The sequence below is a fragment of the Mizuhopecten yessoensis genome, unplaced genomic scaffold (genome assembly GCF_002113885.1).
Source record: "Mizuhopecten yessoensis strain PY_sf001 unplaced genomic scaffold, ASM211388v2 scaffold9423, whole genome shotgun sequence".
NCBI lineage: Eukaryota > Metazoa > Mollusca > Bivalvia > Pectinida > Pectinidae > Mizuhopecten > Mizuhopecten yessoensis.
This window is the reverse complement of record NW_018408040.1, coordinates 329,638-335,004: the sequence shown is the minus strand read 5'-3', so window position 1 is coordinate 335,004 and position 5,367 is coordinate 329,638. Positions and strand designations below refer to the sequence as shown.

General features: G+C 36.7%; 1 protein-coding gene across 1 annotated transcript in view; it reads left to right on the top strand.

The window, feature by feature from the left end:
* The first annotated feature begins 1,749 nt into the window (after positions 1 to 1,749).
* LOC110458069 (beta-1,3-galactosyl-O-glycosyl-glycoprotein beta-1,6-N-acetylglucosaminyltransferase-like) overlaps positions 1,750 to 5,367 on the top strand; it is a 14,447-nt gene continuing 10,829 nt past the window's right edge. The window contains exons 1-2 of the mRNA XM_021509625.1: positions 1,750 to 2,011; positions 3,666 to 3,799. The gene's annotated coding sequence lies outside the window, so the exon portion shown is untranslated. The remainder of the gene's footprint in view (positions 2,012 to 3,665; positions 3,800 to 5,367) is intronic.

Here is a 5,367-nt window from a genome sequence, read left to right as displayed (position 1 = left end):
GGACGGACGGACGGACGGACGGACGGACGGACGGACGGACGGACGGACGGACGGACGGACAGACGGACGACGGACGCCGCGCCACGGCATAAGCTCACTTGGCACTTCGTGCCAGATGAGCTAATAACCAAATTGCCCCCTTTTGGCCCAGCCCCTCAGCCCCCTGGGGAGCCAGCCCCACCGTTTGTACAATTTTGAATCTCCATCACCTAGGGATGCTTCCAGTTAAATATGGATGATATCCACCTCTTAGTTTAAGAGAAGAGGTCGCTTAAAGGATTATGGGCAAATTGACCCCTTTTGGCCCCGCCCCTAAGCCCCCTGGGAAGTCAGCCCCACCATTTGTACAATTTTGAATCCCCACCACCTAGGGATGCTTCCAGTCAAATTTAGTTTAATTCCAACCAGTGGTTAAGAAGAAGAAGTCGTTTAAAGAAGTTGTTGACGTACGTACGGACGGACGGACGACGGACGGACGACGGACGCCACGGTATGGCATAAGCTCATCTTGGTCCTTCGGACCAGGTGAGCTAATAAAAGGTAGTAAGAAGTAGATAGAAGTAAAGATCCCAAATATTGCAATGGGCTCAGCAGATTTATTTTGGTCGCTTTTGTGTCCCCAAATAGAGGACACAAAAGCAAATCCGCCATTTCTGCAGGGGGTTCCTTCATCAGTCGCCTCCTACGATACATGCAGTGGGTAACATAAGGTGTATTCCTTTCCCGATCCCCCACCTGCAGGGGTCATAATTCCTAAAAAAAAGAGTCGTCTTTAATAATCTCACACAACGTATTGATTTTCCCGCACCAATGATCTTGTCAATTTGTTTTAACAAACTTTGCCTTGTACGGTACAATTATACCACAGAAAGGCAGTTTGTTATCTTCCTGTTGGAAGTTGACTGCTGCTTTATAAATTGGTAAGCTAATATCACAGCTAAAACATATAGTCACTATAAGGTTGTTCTGATGGTCGATGTTTCGGCAAGAGTGCACATAACGAACACATAAATAAGTTAAATTCTTCACCTGAAATATCACTAGTCTCAAATGAGTCCGATTTATATAAATCAACCAGAATTAGCATATACTGTTCACTTCACGGCGATACTGTTAGTCCTAATGAATGTCGGTTTACACTGATGTAGGAAAGAGGTAGGTACAGCGTATAAGCTTGATGGACTTCTAATGTAACCGCTATGTTACGCCGCTGTAGGTATATGAAAAGGTTTTATCATATGACAGCTGGATTCATAAATATACTGAATTTTCGGTGCAATTCACTTTTACGAAATTATAATTTGGTTTGGTTTTATTTTGGTTGACGTCCTGCTAACATTTATTGTCAATTAAGGATGACCTGCATATCAGTAATGTGTGCGTGCATGTGTGTAAATGTGCTTGAAGCGGACTGTTGTTGTATTGTCCTCCTTGAAGGTACTTTGGTCTAATGAATTCATAATTACCAAATTTTATTTGGGTCCAGCTTTTAAAGTAAAGCAGACTTATGGTTGCCAGTGAGTAAGGAACACATATAATGCACGAGTTATTAATTATGTTCATTTGTGGACTTATATCTACACAGACATTGTAATAAAAAAAACACCCGTCAAAACTGTATGCGGACAACCTGAATAAAGTAATTTAGAGCAAACTTGTATCGAACTACGCTTACCAACCCGTTTTTATCTTATCACTCAGGTCAGCAATGACACGTCACCTTAGTAAATTATCTATGTTCGACGAGTTGTGCAAACGTTTGGAGATAACAAATGGTGTTTACACTGGAAATACGTCCAGGTAGCAGACAAAAACTTTTAAGGACGATTTATCGGGTGTTTACTATTAATGTATAATTGAGATAACATTTATTTTCAGTATGGCTAACCAAACGTTGTATTTAAACTGCTTTGGATTTAACAGTTTCTATTAGGACACTGTTAGTATACTAGACTAGTGTATTGGATTGTCAGGGGACTCAAAGTACCGGTCTGGAACTGGAAGATACGAAGTAAGTATCGTGTAACGCGAGTGTCATTTTTGGATCCCGAAAAGGGCTTTGGAGTAAAAGTACATGTTGACAAAGTATTTGAATTAATGAAAAACTGAACTAGTAAGTTTTTTTTATCATTAACATGAACTAGTATGTTTTGTTAATCATTAATATGAACCAGTAAGTTCTGTTAATCATTCATAAGAACTAGTATAGTATGATTTGTTTTTCATTAATATAAGCTAATAAGTTTTGTTTATCATTACTATGAACTAGGAAGTTCTGTTAATCATTAATATGAACTAGTAAGTTTTGTTTATCATTACTATGAACTAGTAAGTTCTGTTTATCATAAATATGAGCTAGTAAGTTTTGTTTATCATTACTATGAACGAAGAAGCTCTGTTAATCATTAATATGAACTAGTAAGTTCTGTTTATCATTAATATGAGCTGGTTAGTTTGGTTAATTATATATATGAACTAGGAAGTTCTGTATATCATTAATATGAGCTAGTAAGTTTTGTTTATCATTAATATGAGCTAGTTAGTTTTGTTTATCATTAATATAAACTAGTAAGTTCTGTTTAACATTAATTTAAACTAGTAAGTTCTGTCAATCATTAATATGAATTAGTTGGTTTTGTTTTTCATTAATATGAACTACTTAGTTTTGTTTTTCATTAATATCAACTAGTAAGTTTTGTTAATTATTAACATGATTGCTATTGTTATTGTTTCGTTTAACGGCCCAGCGACAATTTAAGTCAGGCCAAACAACAATGTAAAAAATAGACATTTAAACAAAAGAATACATGAAAACCAGAAATGAAATGTTAAAATGTGTCAAAGATGTCAAAATATGTCAAAAGCAAACGAATTTGTTACGAAATATATAATATTTTATTATAGATACTAATTGAATGTAAATACTTACAGATTGATTGCACAGAAACTACAATGTATATAAACAAAATGGTACATTGTAAAATCAATCACGTATTTATTTGAAATCAGCGCATTCAATCATTCAGTGTTTGACTGTAAATTGATGATAACATGAATGACAATAGGATTGGTCTTCTTTGTGTAAAATATAACTATGTATGGTGTTGGTATGGCCTATGCGTAGTCGCGAACACGACACATCTGCATGAAATGTGCTGTTACTTTGATAAAAGACGCTGATAATTGCGGTTTGGAATTTGAACATTATTCCACAACACAAGGTGCGTGCATTTTGTATGTTTAACACGACTAAATAAAACTAGAAGCGGAAAAGCCTTGGAGGTAAAATGTAGCACGTGATACAAAAGGTGGACACTTATCAGTCATGGCACTGAATATGTGATTAAGCATACAAAACAGGACAAAGTATTTTATTACTATTTGAAAAAGAGTTACAGCCGTGGGAATGCAGTTAAACGTGATATCCGTTGGTGACAATTTATAATTTAAACGTGATTCTATAGTAAATGCGTGAACGTTATCACGATACGGAGGTATCAGGAAACAATGATAAAATATTATAAATATTGATTGCTTGTCCCATTAACCATTCCTATGTTACCTGACAACACTATCACGAGGAAGTATCTAAGTTATTGACAAAGGTTGTCTAAACTCCACTTACTGATTGAAATAATACACAATTTTGTATGCTTTATATTCAGGTGACATGCTCGAGTTTTATGCACACACTGGATTATGCGATAGATCATAAATCTACACAAGAGGTTGTTCAGTTTGTCCTTTAGAAGTGAGACGCATTCTGTCTAACAGCAGGCAGCAGGGTACCAGGAAACAGGTGAGATTGTGCTCTGTAGTTGCAATAGACTGTTATGCACATTTAATCCTCATAGATATAGAGAAACAAAGATAACAATACCGCGCTAAAGCTTGGATCGAGAACACTTTACGTAAACGAAATTTCCGAGATATCAGATTGAAAATATATCTACATTAGTTGCATATGGTAACAAGAGGCCCATGGACCTTAACGGTCACCTGATATATTTATACAGAGAGTTGATTTTTGTTTTTAACATGAACAGAAATATTATTCAAAGTGACAAAAAACAATAAAACCACCTTATTCAACATCTAGCATGCAGATTTAAGACTGAAAAGTATTTGAAACTAGAACACTGACAGGTCAGTAAGGGCCCCGTCTTGTGGCAATATACCCCCCATAATCATCAAGAGGCAATCTGCCCATATAGCTGAGCTTGACGTTTGATATTTTGACTTCAAAAAGAATCACAAGGAAGCAAAATATACATTTTACATGTACTATGATGTGAGTCTTGTTTCCTTCCACCTACAAAGTTGCTGGGCTAACAGAAATGTAAATACCGGTGCAATACTCATTTGTTAGCTTTGATTTGTTTTATTTCACCTTATATACCTCCTCCATCATGAGCCAGGGTCAAAGTCAGAGATCCACTTTGTCTTTGACCATTGGACCCAAATGACCTTGACCATTAACTCAGTGACCCTGATCTTTGGTCAGTTGACTTATTCTTTAATTCCGACCAACTTTGCTTCTTAATATCATAACAAAATGTTCATCAGTGAAAAATACAAAACTTGACCTTGACCCTTTGGACCCCGTAACCTGGACCTAAGGTCAGTTGACTCTGTGTTAAGTTCTGAACAACATTGCTTCATAATGTCACAACAAAATGTTCATCAGGGAAAAGGTACAAAATTTAACCTTCACCTTTGACACAGTGACCTTGACCTTTGGTCAATTGACTCCTTGTTTTATTCTTAGCTACATTGCTTCAAAGTGTCATAACAAAATGTTCATCAGTGAAAAGATGCAAAACTTGACCTTGACCTTTGAATCTAATGACCTCGACCTTTGACCTCGACTTTTTACCTCAGTGTGTCTCTTTGTTTAATTCCCAACAACTTTGCTCCATAATGTCATAGCAAATTGGTTCACCAGTGAAAAGCTACCAAATTTGACCTTGACCCCTGACCCGATGACTTTTTACCTCAATGAGTATTTTTGTGAACTGAACATCTTGACCAAGTTTCATGTACATCGGTCAATAAATACAAAAGTTATCAGCCAGGAACAAAATTTGTGGACGGACAGACAGACAGACAGAGTGATTACGATAGGGCACCCGTATCTCCGATACGGGGCCCTAACTAGCACCTCTAATTCTAAACAAGGAAAAAGAAGAAATTTTGTTTTAGCACACAGACTCCATTGGGCCCCACCCTACAGCCCTTGGGGGTAGGGATGGCTCAAAATTTACAAAGTATCAAACTGTCAACTTAGGGTTATAATTCCAATCAAGTTATCAACATGTAATATTCAAAGTATCATTTGCCATTATAAACCATAACAAATTTTGCCCC